General features: G+C 50.1%; 1 protein-coding gene across 6 annotated transcripts in view; it reads left to right on the top strand.

The window, feature by feature from the left end:
* The window catches only part of WNK3 (WNK lysine deficient protein kinase 3), a 2,095,067-nt gene that overhangs the window by 871,317 nt on the left and 1,207,816 nt on the right, over positions 1-15,934 (top strand). The gene's annotated exons all lie outside the window — the stretch shown is intronic.

Below are 15,934 nucleotides of genomic sequence, written 5' to 3'. Positions count from 1 at the left end.
TCCGGGGGATGGAGTGAGTGTACTGTATGATCGCTTAAGTACACACTCCAGTATACAAGAAACGTACACCTGTTATTTCATTTCTTGCTTTCCGATTGCATAATACTAGGTTTACCATTGATAGCACAGTTAATTAGATGTTGTTCATGTATCTCTGCATTTTTAATGTTGGTCTTGAGGGGATTGCAGGTAGTGTACAACACTGATTGGCGTTCCTCTATTTTCTTCTACTTTTTTACTCCCTTGTACAAATGCATCCTCTTCAGATAAGGCCTCATAGGAGGTAGTTACATTAAATCATTTGACATATCAGATGCTCCCTTTGTCGTATACCAGCAGCATTAGCGAAGCCTGCTTGGTAGCTTATCACCTCTTTGTTCGTTTATACTCTAATCAGTTTTCAATTTAAATACAGTTCCTGAAATCCTGTGACCTGACCTACCAGTTTGTAGCATAAATGCCTTTGTCCAGCCTATTGCCAATTTTATTTCTTATCATTAGCGATGATGTGGAATTGGTTTAGGATAGAATTTCAACTGGATTTCAACTTGTTCTAAACTTCTTTCTATCCCTTTCTTCTCCTTTTACCTTGGAGATTCCGAGCACGCCTCACACTTAGTTTATTTTGTAGGCTGTGTGTGTACTGGCATATCAAAATATTTGCAAGAAGGCACTCCTTCTGTCAAATTTCCTGAATTTGCTTGGACGTTTCTTTTTTTGAAGACCCTTATCAATTTTAAACACCATAGTAAGAGAAAGAACTCCAACACTGCACCTTCTCTGCCCTTCCAGAAAACCATGATTCAAACTTGCAAAAGGGTATCGGGTGAAAATGGAGAAATTCTTACCGCCGTCTTGCTCTTCCTGTTTTCCCACTGATATTTGAGTTGCCAGCACTGCAGCAGGCAATTTTCAGCAAGTGAGGATTTTGTGATGTATAACAAGCTAATGTTAACTGTGGTTTTAAAACCGCCCTTTCCCAGTCCTGGGATCTTCCTTCACACCCCTAAATACTTTTTCCAGCAGCATGCTGAATACTTCCACAGTAGTGATTAAAAAATGCTCTGTTTAGAATTGAATATATATGCCTCTTTGACTCTTAATGTACTCCTATTCCCCCAAGAAACCATATCTGTACTTCTTTACATGTAAATTGAACCTTCCTCTACAAAAGGAAGATGAAAACAAGGGAACTGAAGGACATGCTGTGGCTTAAATACTGTTGCTCTAAAACCGCCAGACTGCTCTGTATCTCACCATGAAATGTAGACCTAGCCTGTTAATTGTTCAGCTCTACAGAACAAAGATCTCTGAACGCTGACCTAGATGTACAAGCTTTTTTAACTAAGCCCTGAAAATGGGAAGTATCTTGAAATTTTATACAGCAGATTCAAACAAAAATAGGTTTTCTCAAATATCCAAAGAACCTTACTTAAGGACTTTTCATCTGCAGCCGTTGAGGTGGGCAAAACTCCAAGCAGTGCCCCAGAGGCTTTCTCTAGATTCTTTACCACACGTCTGAGAGTGATGTCCTCCAATAGTCCTTTCATTCAACATTTACAATAGATTTCTGCTTTGAGAAGATCCACAAAATCAAGAGCAGTATATCAGAATTACGATTGATCATATATTGGGGTTAAAGTAATGAAAATACTTTTATAGTTGGTGTCCACACACATGGACTCGAAGGGCCTGTATCCCGTGAGTTATGACCTCAGTAGCTTTACTCAGTTGTGCTTTTTGTCATACAGTTGTTAGCTGAATGCACTCATTGACTGTTCATTGTTGTTTAAGCTGTATGTAACCTCGCTGTGATACTCCAGGGTCTGGGCGAGTAACAAATGTAATAAAATAAATTAATCAATTTACTAATTGTGGCTTCATCCTCAAAGTTCCACATCTCCTTCTGTGAAGATAACCACTCTGTTGGGGAGAATTCTCATAAATGGCTGATTTTTCCCTTACCTAATGAGTCCCTCGGCAGCTTTGCTGGATTTCTGGGGTTTCGTTTTTTCACCTGGTAAGAGTGTGAGCCTTTTTCCCACTCTTACATGTGTTTTGCTGTGTGCATTTTTACTTTTTGTGTGATCTTGGGCGATGGAGCCTCACCTACTCCATGGCCTCATATTTTTCATGTGTGTTACATAGCACTTTCAGTGCAGTGACACAGGGTTGTCTTTGAGACTTTCCACTTAATCCATTTTCTGGGGCTGACTACTGTCCCCCAGAAAAGGTAAAGTTGCCATTAACTTTAATTTAGTCACTTTAACCACAGACCCAGTACACCCCATCTTACATGGAGTATTGGAAAAGGTTAATTCTTATCCCCTTTTGTCTGTGTCTCTTGGAGCATTGTTTCGCTCCCTTTACATCAAGACTTGGTTGGTGGCAGTGGTAACTACCCTATTTCTTTATACTGCGGTTATCTTAAATAACCATGGTATTGTTTTAGGCTATTATATTAGCCTCAGACATAAACCTGCTTGACCATATATATTTTATTACGGTTCCGGCTGGGTTTATTCGCCATTTCTTTTTGTAAAATCTTTCTCGTGTTTTACTCTGCGCGCCAAACCAGGTTTGGTCCCTTTGTGCGCCGTCTTTTCTCAGGCTTCTGCACAGAAGCCTTCCTTAAGGCGCCTGAAAGTCTGGGTATGCAGGATGTGAGGGAGGGGTCTTAGGACCCCTGCCGTGGGTTCCCTTGGTAACCCAAGTCGCACTCCTGTTCGATTGGCTGGGTAATTGTCCTTGCCAGGACAGCCACCCTGCTGTGTGATTGACAGCCAGGCTGTATGAATGGGGGAAAACTGCATAAAAAGTAGGTCTCTGGGACTGGAAAGGCAGAGTCGCCACTGGAACAAAAGAACCAACGAGGAGCTGATGGAAGAGGACCCTACAACGACTAAACCGCCCGGTGAAGCCCTGCTGCAGGTCTGAATCTTCAGAATCCGACACAGAGAAGATCCTCCGGGAAACCTCTTTCCTTGAGCTGATGGGACCAACCAGTTCGCCCAAACTGCAAGTCAGGGCCCCTCTTCTGGACGAATTCGCTGTACAGAGCTACAGTGGGCTGGATAGCCAGGAAGGTCAGACCCTGCTTGGGTTTTAAGGAGCACACCTTTTATTCATTGCTTTGCTCTGCTGCTGGTTTCTTCCCTGGGTAGTGCAGGACCCTCCAGTCTTCCTACTTCTTGTCAGTCCGACAGTCGCTTCAGGAACCGTGAGCCTGCAGGAACTACCAGGAACGTCGCCTCAGCTACAGCTTCCTCTGCGTTTTAAGGTACTGTGCAAATCCGGTTGTTTCGTTCAGCCGCGGTCAAAGTGTTTGAAATCTCCGAGGGCTTGTCCTTCTCTTCTCTTTGAACTAAGTTTTCTGCAAACCAATCTCGTCCGGAATCCGTGGCACAAACTTTACCGCAAACTACCCTGAACTGTGAGATCTTTAGAAAAAGACTTTTGACCCATTGACTTTGGCCGTAAACCTTTTCTACCTGATTCTATCACTGTAATTCCTATTGCTCAATTTCCCGGAGTCCTTACGTGTTGGTGTGGTTCAATTTCTATTAACTTTGCTTTTCCCTCCCTTTTAAATTGCTGGAGTGCCATTTTGCTCCCACTACATTTTGTGAGCTTAACTTGTCTGGAACTTATTGGGAGTGGTGTGGTGTATTAAGAGTGTGATTTTTAAACCGCTTATAATAGTGTAATGTTATACAACTGAAGAGTGAAATAAATGTATATTCTTTTACTTGAAAGCCTTGAGTCAGTGTTTGCCTGAATCATAGTAATTGCTGTCCTTTGTGTAACTATTTGATACTGCTCACTTACTCTTGAGATAAGTCTCCTGCTCAGCCATCGCTGCCACTTTAACTGTGTAGTACGGGCTTGTACCAAAGGTGAATTTGTGCTGTCACTTGTAGTCTTGTGTGTGGTGCTCCCAAAGGGTACTGCATATAATTCTGCCGAACACTCTGGCTGGAAAAATCTGCCACAAAAATGTTCGAAGTTGGAGAAAAGACAGGAGGGTAAAAGGGATAAAATGTGACATGTGCACCTTCCGAAACTATCTGAGTCCTCCCCATCAGTCATCCAAATGCGGTGGCATTCATGCAACTTTATGGGGTTACCAGAGGTCTTCATCAGGAGGGACATTATGTCCCTGTACTAGACTTTCGCTTCTCCATCAATTGCCTGCCACAAGTAGTAGTGTTGGTTCTAGGAACCACTACTCCATTATCACTTCAATTGAATAAAATGGACTGAAGTAAAACTAAGGAAAAAACGACACCCAGTAGAGGACTATGATCTCATGGCATGGAGTCATCTGGCACAAGTTTGCCATTAAGCCCATAATCAATTAGAAACTTTAGTCAACAAAAACGGAAAAGTGTAGCCAATGAACTACAGACTGGTCAACATGCTGTTAGGAGGAATTTCCCAGCCATGTGGGCAGGATGTGGGAAAGTTCTATATTTGTCAAATGTTTTTTCCAATTCACCCATTAGTCTATCCAGTAGTGGGCTTCTAATGGCTTCTTGTCTTGGCAGTCTGGGTTACTATGCTGGGGTTTGTTTAGTTGGAGACATTATTTACATTCTCAGACTATAAAAGGCTGCATGGGTGAAGTGGTTTTTTGAGCACTTCTCAAATCCATTGGGCATTCATTCACTACAATTTCTAATATTCATACATTTTCCAATAATTTTACTCCGAAGGGATTGTGTCCTCCGACGTATTCCTTATCTCTGATAATACGTTTCCAGCTTGCTGGCCTCGGAAATATTTTCTGTAGAGGGCGCTGCGCATCGACGTCTGCCGAGTCGATGTCCCTCGACGGCCACCGTATCGGCGCCGACGTCACCATGCCCATAAATAGCCAGGCGCGGCGTCCGTTGCTCAGTTCCGTTTTTCTGCGCTTCATGGGGCCTCGGAACATCGTTGTTCAGTTAGATAATCTAATCTACATCTACTCGAAATATACCAACTCGTTCTCAATGACATCTTCATCGGAACCGACAACGCCGCGATCCAGCTTAAAAAAATGTCGAGACTGCGGTAAAAATAATTCGATAACGGATCCATACAGGATCTGCTTGTGGTGCTTGGGAGCCGAGCACCATTGTTCGGAGTGTGAGGACTGCATGTCCATGACGGCGAAAGCCTTGAAGGAGCGCAAGGGGAAGCTCGAGAGAGGTAAGTCAGTCAAAACCTCCTCGAAAGTTTCTTCGGTCGAGGCATTAGTCTCCTCGCCGTCAAACATTCCCATTCTAGACCTCGAAGTAGCTCCCACCATTCGTCGAGATCAAGACACTCAAAAGAGAGACGTCAAAGATCCTCTTCCTCGTCGTCTTCTGTTTCCCCAGAAAGGGTCTCCTGCCCCACAAAACACAGCTCTCAGGCTGAGTGGGAGGAATTGAGGAAGAAAATGTGAAGCGTCTTCGAGAAAGCGGCCTCAACCTCCTCGAAGACAGCTGAGGCTGATACCCCGGGTGAAAAACCCAAAAAATCAAAACGCCGCGAGTCACAGCACCCGGCGAAACATTCCACCCGAGAGCGCCACGGGCCATCGGGTAAGAAGGCGCCGTCGTCGAAGATCCCTTCGACGCATGGATCGGCGCCATCGACGCCGTTGTCGAAGGGTTCTTCGACACATCGGTCGATCGACTCGACGCCGACATCGACGCTGATGAAAGAGAAGGCCACGGCTACTCCACAGCCAACAGTGATTCCAAGAGCCTCCGGCACGACGCCGAGACCGTAGTCGATGTCCTCGAGTAGGATCCCGATCCTCTTGAGTTCTTCGAGGCCTCTTCCGGTTTCCTTGACGCCGTTTTCGGTGCCTTCGAAGCCTGTCACATCGGCGTCGACGACATCAACGTTTTCTCGCCCGATAATGACGAGTTTGGCGCCTTCTGCCTTAGAAATGGGTTTTATACCATTTCAGAGGCCAGAACACCCTGGATTATCTTCAATTTATGAAGAAGGGGAAGATTCTGACCAGGAAACCTTCGGGTTGCGGAAGACCACACAACCTGTTTCAGAGAATTTCACCTCTGAGGAAAGAAGGTTAAAAGACCTACAGGAGTCATTACATGAGGCAAGTGGGCTGGACACTGCCCCAGAAGTGGATTTTGTTAAGCCAGACCCAGGGGAACATGCCGAAACACCCTATAGAACCCTGATGGCAAGAATTATTGAATTCATAGGTTGGTCTGCGCCTTCGCCTGTTTTTCAACAGGATGACCTGACAGACATATTAGACAAAGGTCCACAGGAGGATCCTGTGGTCCCCTTCCATACAACCTTACAAAGAAAGAGTGCATCTAACTGGGAAACTCCTGAAGTTATCCCTGCTGTCAATAAAAGATTATCAGCCAAGTATAGGGTAGCTGCTGCTGACCCTGAATACTTATCGAAACACCCGACTCTAGAGAGCCTGGTGGTCCAAGTGGCAACTTCATCAAGCAGCAGGACTGCTTACCCTACTGTCTCACAGGATAAAGATAAGAGGTACGATTCTATGGCAAAGAAAGTATTCTCTGCTTGTAGTATGGCGTTGAAGTCCATCAATGCCACCTGTACGCTCGCCAGGTTCAGTCACACACTGTGAGAGTGTGCTTCATCAGTGGCTGACTGCATACCAGAAGGGGAGGAAAAGGAAGCCTTCCTTAACATTATTAAAGATGGCAAAGATGCCATGTGAGAGTCACTTCAAACTGGCATTGATTCCGCTGACAGTATCAGCAGGGCCATGGCGGCAAGTACAACAGTCCACAGACATGCGTGGTTGCCAAAGTCTGGCTTTGCTCCAGATGTACAGGCCAGACTTAAGAATATGCCCTTTGACGGCTCGTCATTATTCGGAAAAAAGGCTGACGACGGTCTGGAAAAGTTGCAGACATCTAAAGCAGCAGCAAAATCTTAATGAGCTGCTATCCGCCAAACTCCTTTTCGCCCCTCAGGAACCTCGGGCAGAGGAAAGTCCTTTCGCTATTATTCCGCATTCGGGAAAGGCATTGGACAGCCGGCTCAAAGAGGCCAAAGGAGATTCACCCGAGGTGGACGGGTCAAAAGTACTAAGACCGCAGCAGCAGCAGGTGCCTCTTTACCCTTGGCATCTGCCGCCCCCAAACCACTCTGAGGTCTTTCCACACAAGACACCTGTAGGGGGCAGGTTAACTCAACATCTGACGGAATGGCAGACTATTACATCAGATGCTTGGGCATTGGAGACAGTTGCCCAGGGTTACTGCCTACCCTTATCCGCTCCTCTTGCAGGAAATTATAGACCTGCTAGAGAAAGGTGCCATAGAACCGGTACCTGTAGCGGACAGGAACAAGGGCTGGCAGCCTCTTCTGCCCTCCAAAGAGGGGTACCGGTCCGAGACATATGTGCGGCTGCCACATGGTCGTCCACACATACATTCACAAAATTTTACAAGCTGGATTCCTCCACTAGTCAAGAGAGCATATTTTGGCAAAGCCATATTACATTCGGTCCATCCCTAAAGGGATACATGACATTCTTACTCCCACCTCCAATTACATGCCCCTGCTTTGGGAGTATATCAAAGATAAGGAATACGTCGGAGGACACAATCCCTTCGAAGAACAAGTTACTTCTTACCTTGTAACGTTCTTTCGATGGGATGTTCCTCCGACGTATTCCTGATCGCCCCTCCCATCCATCCCTGCAGTAATTCTTCCCTTGTGGTTGCAGCTTACGCTCCTTCAAGGTCAATAACCAATTCAGGCATGACTTTTCTTATGCTACATAACGGAACTGAGCAACGGATGCCGCGCGTGGCTATTTATGGGCATTGTGATGTCGGCGCCGATAGGGTGGCCGTCGAGGGACATTGACTCGGCGGACGTCGACGCGCAGCGGCCTCTACAGAAAAAATTTCCGAGGCCAGCGAGCTGGAAACGTATTATCAAAGATAAGGAATACGTCGGAGGAACATCCCATCGAAAGAACGTTACAAGGTAAGAAGTAACTTGTTCTTCGAGGGGATTGGGTCCTCCGACGTATTCCATATCTATGACATGTAATCACCACAGCTGTGCTGCTTCGGAAACTTTTTCGGCTCCTGCGTCGATGACGTCGATGCGCCGTCGTCGAGGACCTCCTCCGACGTCCCGACGTCATCCGATGTGATAAGTAGGACGCACGACGCCCATAGCCTCAGTTCCGTTTTTTCCGCGAACGTGTTGCTTCGTGTTTCTCGGTTTGGACGCCTCGACTCTTTGGAGTTCTGATTCTTCTCGGTTCTTCGAACCTGTTCGTTTGTGATAATCCTTCTGAAGATGTCTTCTACTTCGTCTTCGACCCCGCGTCCGGGTTTCAAGAAGTGCGGGGAGTGTGGGTCCAAGATGTCGGTGACGGACTCGCACGACGCCTGCCTCTGGTGCCTCGGGGAGGCCCACGACACGGATGACTGTATCGACTGCCAGTCGCTCACGTCCAAAGCCTTACGCGAACGTAAGAAGAAGTTGTCGGTAGGTCGGGTGTCCAAGCCCCGGAAGTCGAAGTCTGCGGGGCTTTCGACGGATGATTCGAGGGGTGACTCTCCGTGTCATCGTCGGAAGTCTCGTGGGTCTCCTTCTAGGAGTCGGTCTCGCCACTCCTCTGCCTCTTCGAGGCATTCTCAGAAGCGCCGACATCGGTCGTCTTCCAGGTCCTCTTCGGAGGGCTCTGCCCGGCACATCGCTTACCCCTCGGGCCGTGCGACGCCGGAGGAATGGGCTTCCTTCGGGAAGAAGATGTTGGCGATTCTTGAGTCGCAGGGTACTCAGCCGTCCGCGCCCCCGAGTGGGGTCAGTCGTGTGAGGTCGAGAGACACCGCTCGCAAGAGTGGTCGGCACGAGTCACGGGAGAGGTCCCGTTCGGACAAGGGGACTCGTTCTCGACGTACCCGTTCCAGGTCCCGGTCCTCGACGCGTTCGAGACCGCGTGCACCTGTGAGGTCTTCGAAGAAGGCTTCGGGGTCTGTGGCGTCGAGGGCGTCGACAGGCTTTCTCGAGGCTCTGGCTCCGAGGAAGTCGTCGATGCCGTCGACGCTCAGGTCGTCGAGGGACACGCTCGGGGCTCCGGCCTCGAGGGCTGTGTCGACGCCGCCGATTCTGGAGGCGCTGCATCTGACGTCGACGCCGATCCTCTCGGCGCCGATGCCGGTTCTCTCGACGCTGGCGCCGATTCGCTCGACGCCATCGACACCTTTCGTGTCGGAGGTACCCCAGGGCACGGGTGGACCCCCTAGGAAGGCTCTGGTTAAAAGCAAGCACTCTCGAGTGCCTTCTTTTCGCCACCTGGACTATATTTCAGAGGCGGATGAGGATTCTGATGGCCTGGTTCCTAGTCAGGTTCCGGATGACATTGTCTCGGGCCATAGTCAGTTTGACGAGTTGAGACAGTCACTGCATGATGCCAGTGGACTGGACACCTCTCCGGAGGTGGAGTTTTGTAGGCCTGAGCCTGGCTCTCATGCTGATTCCTCGTACCGGCGCCTTATGGCTAGGGTTTCTGAGTACTTGGGATGGTCTGCTCCCCCAGGGGAGTTTGTGCAGGATGATCTGACAGACATCCTTGATGTTGGTCCCCCAACTGACCCGGTTCTGCCGTTCCATATGGCTTTACAGAGAAGGGTGGCGGCGGCTTGGACTGCTCCGGAGAGTCTCCCGGCGGTGGGCAGATCCTTGTCGCGAAAATACCGTCCAGCCAGTGGCGACCCCTGCTACTTGACCAGGCACCCCACTCCGGAGAGTTTGGTGGTGCAGGCGGCCACGGCCCCGGCGAAGCAGGCGTCGTACCCTACCATCCCTCCTGATAGGGACAACAAACGTTTTGATGGCTGGGCGAAGAAAGTGTTTTCTTCTGGTGGTATGGCGCTTCAGGTGGCCAACTCCATTTGTGCCTTGTCACGTTTCACGCACACTCTGTGGAACTGTGTTGCGTTGGCGGCTGAACATGTTCCCGAAGGGGATGAACGGGATGGTTTCCTTGCTATGGTCCAGGATGGTAAGGATGCCATGTGTGAGTCCGTTCAGTCGGGTTTGGACTTGGCTGAATGCGTCAGTAGGTCCATGGCGGCGAGCACCGTGATACGCAGGTTTGCGTGGTTGCGGAAGTCGGGGTTTGCGCCTGATGTGCAGTCCCGGCTCCTCAACATGCCCTTAGATGGTGAACACCTTTTTGGCAGCAAGGCTGACGAGAGCCTTGAGAGGTTGCAGACCTCAAAAGCTGCAGCGAAGTCGTTGGGCGCTGCAGTTCGCCAACCTCCGCCTTTTCGTCCCAGGGGACAGCAGTGGAGGGGTGGTTCCTTTCGCTATTACTCATCCTTCAGTAAAGCGAGAGGAGCTGGCAGTCAAAGAGGCCAACGCAGGGGTACCAGAGGTGGACGACAGGGTACCTGTGGTGCCAAGGCCGCTCGGGCAGTTGCCTCTTTGCCCTCAGGTAACGCCGCAGCCGCTCCCGCTCAGTCGTGAGGCCATGTCCCATGGTTCGCCGGTTGGGGGAAGGCTGGCGCAGCATCTTGTAGAGTGGCAAGCCATTACTTCAGATGTGTGGGTTCTGGAGATCATAACCCACGGCTACTGTCTTCCTTTTCGGCACAGGCCTCGCGACAATCCACCGGGGAACCTCTCTTTGCAGAGTCCGGATCCGCTCCTTTAGCAGGAAATTCAAGCCCTGCTGGAGAAAGGCGCCATAGAACTGGTGCCTGTAGCGGAGAGGAACAAGGGATGGTATTCCCCTTATTTTTTGGTTTCGAAGAAAGACGGGGGATTGAGACCCATCATGGACTTGCGCGGTTTGAACAAACTCCTCAGGAAGGACAAGTTCAAGATGGTTACTCTCTCTCAAGTCCTCCAGGCCCTTCAGCTTCAGGACTGGTTGGTGTCACTCGACCTCAAGGATGCTTACTTCCATGTGCCGATCCATCCCAAGCACAAGAAGTACCTGAGGTTCGCGGTTGGCGACTCGCACTTTCAGTTTCGGGTCCTGCCGTTCGGATTGACCTCCGCCCCGAGGGTTTTCACCAAGCTCATGGTGGTGGTGGCAGCGCATCTCAGGCAAGGGGGGAATTCACGTCTACCCCTACCTGGACGATTGGTTGATCAGGGGGAGCTCTCCCGAGCAAGTCCTGGATCATCTATCGATCACCTGTCGCTCCCTTCACAGGCTGGGCTTCTCCCTCAATTTAAAGAAGTCCCATTTGACGCCAACACAGCGGCTCCAGTATATCGGAGCAGTGCTCGACACTTCCCTGGGGCAGTGTTTTCCTCCCCAGGTGAGGGCTCTTCACATTCAGCAGATGGTGCACAAGTTTCAGCATGCCCAGACGCTCCCAGCGTTCGAGTTCTTGAGGTTGCTCGGCCTCATGGCATCCTGCATTCTTCTGGTGCCAGAGGCTCGCCTGCGGATGAGATCTTTGCAGTGGGCACTCAAGACGCAATGGTCGCAGTCCTCCGGCAGGATGTCGGACTCGATTCAGGTGCCGTCCTCGGTCGCCCGGGACCTTCTGTGGTGGGCCGTCGAAGGCAACTTGATGAAGGGGGCTCCATTTTGGCTTCCCTGGCCGGAGGTGACGATCGTGACGGATGCATCCCTCACGGGATGGGGAGCTCATGCCAACGGGCTGACAGTCAGCGGTCGTTGGTCTCCGTCGGAGTCCAGACTCCATATCAATCTGTTGGAGCTGAGGGCCGTCAGGCTAGCCCTGAAGGCTTTTCTGCCGTCTGTGCGAGGGAAGAATGTCCTGATCCTGACGGACAACACAGTGGCCATGCACTACCTCAACAAAAAGGGGGGGGAGGGTCACTTCCTCTGTGCAGAGAGGCGATGCAGCTCGAGTTCTGGGCCATCCAGCAGGAAGTTTCGATCTCGGCAGTTCATCTGGCCGGAGCCGAAAACGTGACGGCGGACGCTCTGAGCAGGCAGAGCGCGATCTCTCACGAGTGGGAGTTGGCTCAGGAGATTCTCCTGGAGATCTTCGCCCTTTGGGGGACCCCTCAAGTGGATCTCTTCGCCTCCAGTGTCAACCGGAAGTGCGAAAGGTTTTGCTCGCGGGAATTTCCTCCAGAAGGAGCCTTAGGAGACGCGTTCGTGGTGGAGTGGTCATTCCCGCTGCTGTACGCGTTTCCTCCAGTCCCCGTCATCCCGCAAGTGCTGCGGAGGTTACGGAAGTTCGGTTCCCGGATGATCCTCATTGCCCCGGCGTGGGCTCGGAGGACGTGATACCCGGACCTTCTCGACTTATCCATCTGCCCTCCACGTCGTCTTCCCTACCGAGACGATCTGCTCTCACGGGAGGGGGGTCAGGTTCTCCATCCAGAGGTCAGGTCCCTCAACCTTCACGCTTGGCTTCTGAAAGGTTGAGGTATAAGGATTGGGACCTCCCTGAGGACGTGATGGAGGTGTTGCTTTCGGCCCGAAGGCCGGCAACAAAGTCTCTGTACCGTTGCCGTAAGTTCTGCGACTGGTGCAGAGTTCAGAATGTGGATCCTTTTGCATGTGACATCCCCATGGTTCTGTCCTTTTTGCTTTCTTTGGCCCACAGGGGCTTGCAAGTGGGTACCGTTAAGGGTTACCTGGCAGCGCTGTCCATCTTTAAGCGCTCGGCTGAAGTGTTCTTACTTTAAAATCCCTTTGATTTCACAGTTCCTGAAAGGGCTCACTAATGTGTTCCCTCAGTCACCTTTCCTGGTGCCCGGTTGGGATTTAAACCTGGTTCTTAAGTTTCTTATGGGTGCTCCGTTTGAGCCTTTACATTCTTGCCCTTTGAGGCTGTTAACTCTGAAAATTGTGTTTTTAGTTCCGGTTACTTCCGCTCGCAGAGTGAGTGAGTTACAGGCACTTTCAGTTAAGCCTCCCTTCACTGTATTTCACAAGGACAGGGTTGTCTTTAGAGTTCGTCCTTCTTTTCTTCCGAAGGTAGTGACGGAATTTCATTTGGCCCAGAAGGTTGTTCTTCCGGCATTCTATTCTCCTCCGCATCCTGGTAAGGAAGAGGAGAGGCTCCATAGGCTTGATCCTAGGAGAGCTTTAAGCTTTTATGTTTCACGCATGTCCCGGGTCAGAGTGGATGATCAACTCTTTATTGGTTACGCTGGAAAGCGTTTGGGGCAAGCTGTGACGAAACAGACTGTCTCGCTGGATTATTTTGGCCATCTCGGAGTGCTACCGTTTGGCGGGTAAGGACCCACCGGCTGGCTTGCGGGCCCATTCTACCAGGGGTATGGCTGCGTCTACTGCCCTGCAGAGGGGTGTTCCTATTCGCAACATCTGTGATGCAGCCACCTGGGCTTCAGTACATACATTTGTACGTCACTATTCCCTTGATTCCATCCGAGCACAGGATCTGGCCTTTGGCAAGGCGGTCCTTTGCTCTGCTATTTGATTGGCTCTTCTACATTTTGATTCTAAATTCTTTCCCTCCTTCTTGCTTTGGTACTGCTTTGGGAGTCTGTCATAGATATGGAATACGTCGGAGGACCCAATCCCCTCGAAGAACAAGTTACTTTCTTACCTGGTAACGTTCTTTCGATGGGATGGTCCGACGACGTATTCCATATCGCTCCCGCCCTGCCTTCCCCGCTACAGAATTTCTTTTGCGATTGCAGCTTACGTTCCGCAAGGCTTTGTTTGTGTCTGGCAGTTGACTTATGTCACACGTTCTGGGGGAAAAAACTATAACTGAGGCTATGGGCGTCGTGCGTCCTACTTATCACATCGGATGACGTCGGACGTCGGAGGAGGTCCTCGACGACGGCGCATCGACGTCATCGACGCAGACGCCGAAAAAGTTTCCGAAGCAGCACAGCTGTGGTGATTACATGTCATAGATATGGAATACGTCGTCGGACCATCCCATCGAAAGAACGTTACCAGGTAAGAAAGTAACTTGTTCTTCTGTGGCGTCCCCTTTCCTCCATACTGTAATTGGCTTCCCTGGATGGGAACCGGAACCCCTTTGCTTACAAAACACTATTCCCCTTAAAATTTTGAAGCGCAGAGATGCGTGGCTGCAAACATGGCCTACTACCCGATTTCTCTGGTGCCTCACCTCAGTCCTCCTAGCTACCTGTGATAGCACGTGATTTTTTTTTCTTTAGCTGTGCAAAGGTTTTACCTGCCTTTTTTTCCAGTATCATTTATCGAGCCTCTGGCGCCTCGCTCACCCCGGCATATGTTGGCCGTGGGTGTGTTTACAATATGTGCTTCAAGTGAGGGCTCCTTCCCAACATCATATCCCCACGCACTCTGGAGTGCTTTGGGCTGATTACTGGTTGGATACCTGTGTGACATGTGGTGCTTTCGTACTGTGATCCCTCAAGAACATGCTTTGCAGGTGATGCGAAATCCTCTCGTCCTTTTTTCCAGAGCATCACAGCAGGGAGATTCCTTCCCAAGGAGTTCGTCTCTTGGGGAGTGTCTGTATCCTCGTACGGGCCCCCGTCCCAAGGCTTCCACTAAATCTTCTTGTCCTTAAGCTACTTGTGTACACAGAGGGGTCAACAAACTCCACTGGGCCTGGCACAGAGGGGCCTGCTGGCTTATGGCACCAGACTTATTACTGAGAGTCTGGCAAGCCCTGTTAATGGGCAGAAGCCTGAGGGGACACGTGAAGCCAGAGTCCAGTGCAGAGCCTAGACTGCTAGGCCTGTGAGGGCCACAAGAGCCGGCTCTGGCTTTACGTGCATTCCTCACGACATATATAAAGAAGTTAAAATGCCAGCAAAGCAACTCTGCATCTGTGCCAATGTCAGAGGAAAACACCCACTCAATGTGTGGTTTATCTCCTTCGAAATGGGCTATGCAATCGGGCAGACAATCTTCTTGTCCTTAAGCAAACCCCCCCCACCCCCACCAAGAGACCCTTACTCGAGCTGGGATTGGTCACCACACGCACCACTGTACGCCTCTTGCCCCTGGTCATCCACTTTGTGTTATTCAGCCGCCATACCATTCGAGGCAGTCACTCTGGGGACCCGCCTCGTCTTCGTTTAGCCCCAAGGTAGCTGCTCAAACAAAAAAAGTAAAAGTGCCTCCCAATCGGCATATGAGGAGAGTTTTTTGACAAGTTCATGAACCTGATGAAATCACAAGAAATTACGAACATACTTAATGGCTTGATTAAGGAGGCCATCTCTCAGATGCAGCCTCTACCTCTGCTTCCAGCAAGTCTGTCTATGCAGCCACAGGAGCCGGTACCTCCATTGCCGCCATAAAATCCTCCACGGGATTTTCAAGGGATAGATGCAGCACGCCCTCTGGTGGCAAAACCGGGTAGCAGTTGTCGACACAAGACAGTATACTGACGATTAAGAGGATACCCTATCCCCAGCAAAGTCATTCCGAGACCAAATGGTGGTCCTTGCTGAACTTTCAGGGGTTCCACCCCTTATCAGGTGCAGCCTGCGCTTTGCGTCCTGTCAGAAATACTAACGCTCCCGGCGCCCAATCGATCGGGTATTCCGATCCAAAAGGACGTATTAATGCTAGCAAAGAAAAACTGGCAAAACCTGCACTCTACCACGTCCGTCAACAAACGACTAGGCGTGCTTTTCACGGACATAGAAAGCAAGTCTTTGCTATCTGCTTATACTGTGCGGCATTCTAGTGGCAGCAGCCTCTACTTCCTCATCAGCTTCTTCCACTGTGTCAAAACAACGAAAGTCTACTGGAGGCATATGGAAAAAAGATATACCTCAAAGCTGGTTTATACCTCCGACAAGCCAACACGGACACTATGCTGGCTGCCACTAACCAGCAACTTTAGATGCAGATGGGAGACTTTGTCCAGGACTTGCCTGTCGACCGCAAAGGGCCTCCAAAGTTTGCCTCTCGGAAGCAAAGCTGTTAGTCCAGTATTTGCTTGAATCCTCACCCACATCGAGACGGCCTATAGGGACATTTGTAGTGCAACAGACACGC

Source organism: Ambystoma mexicanum, chromosome 2p (genome assembly GCF_040938575.1).
Source record: "Ambystoma mexicanum isolate Mex_15411 chromosome 2p, UKY_AmexF1_1, whole genome shotgun sequence".
NCBI classification, from domain to species: domain Eukaryota; kingdom Metazoa; phylum Chordata; class Amphibia; order Caudata; family Ambystomatidae; genus Ambystoma; species Ambystoma mexicanum.
The sequence above is the reverse complement of the archived record's forward strand: the minus strand, read 5'-3'. Positions and strand labels throughout refer to the sequence as shown.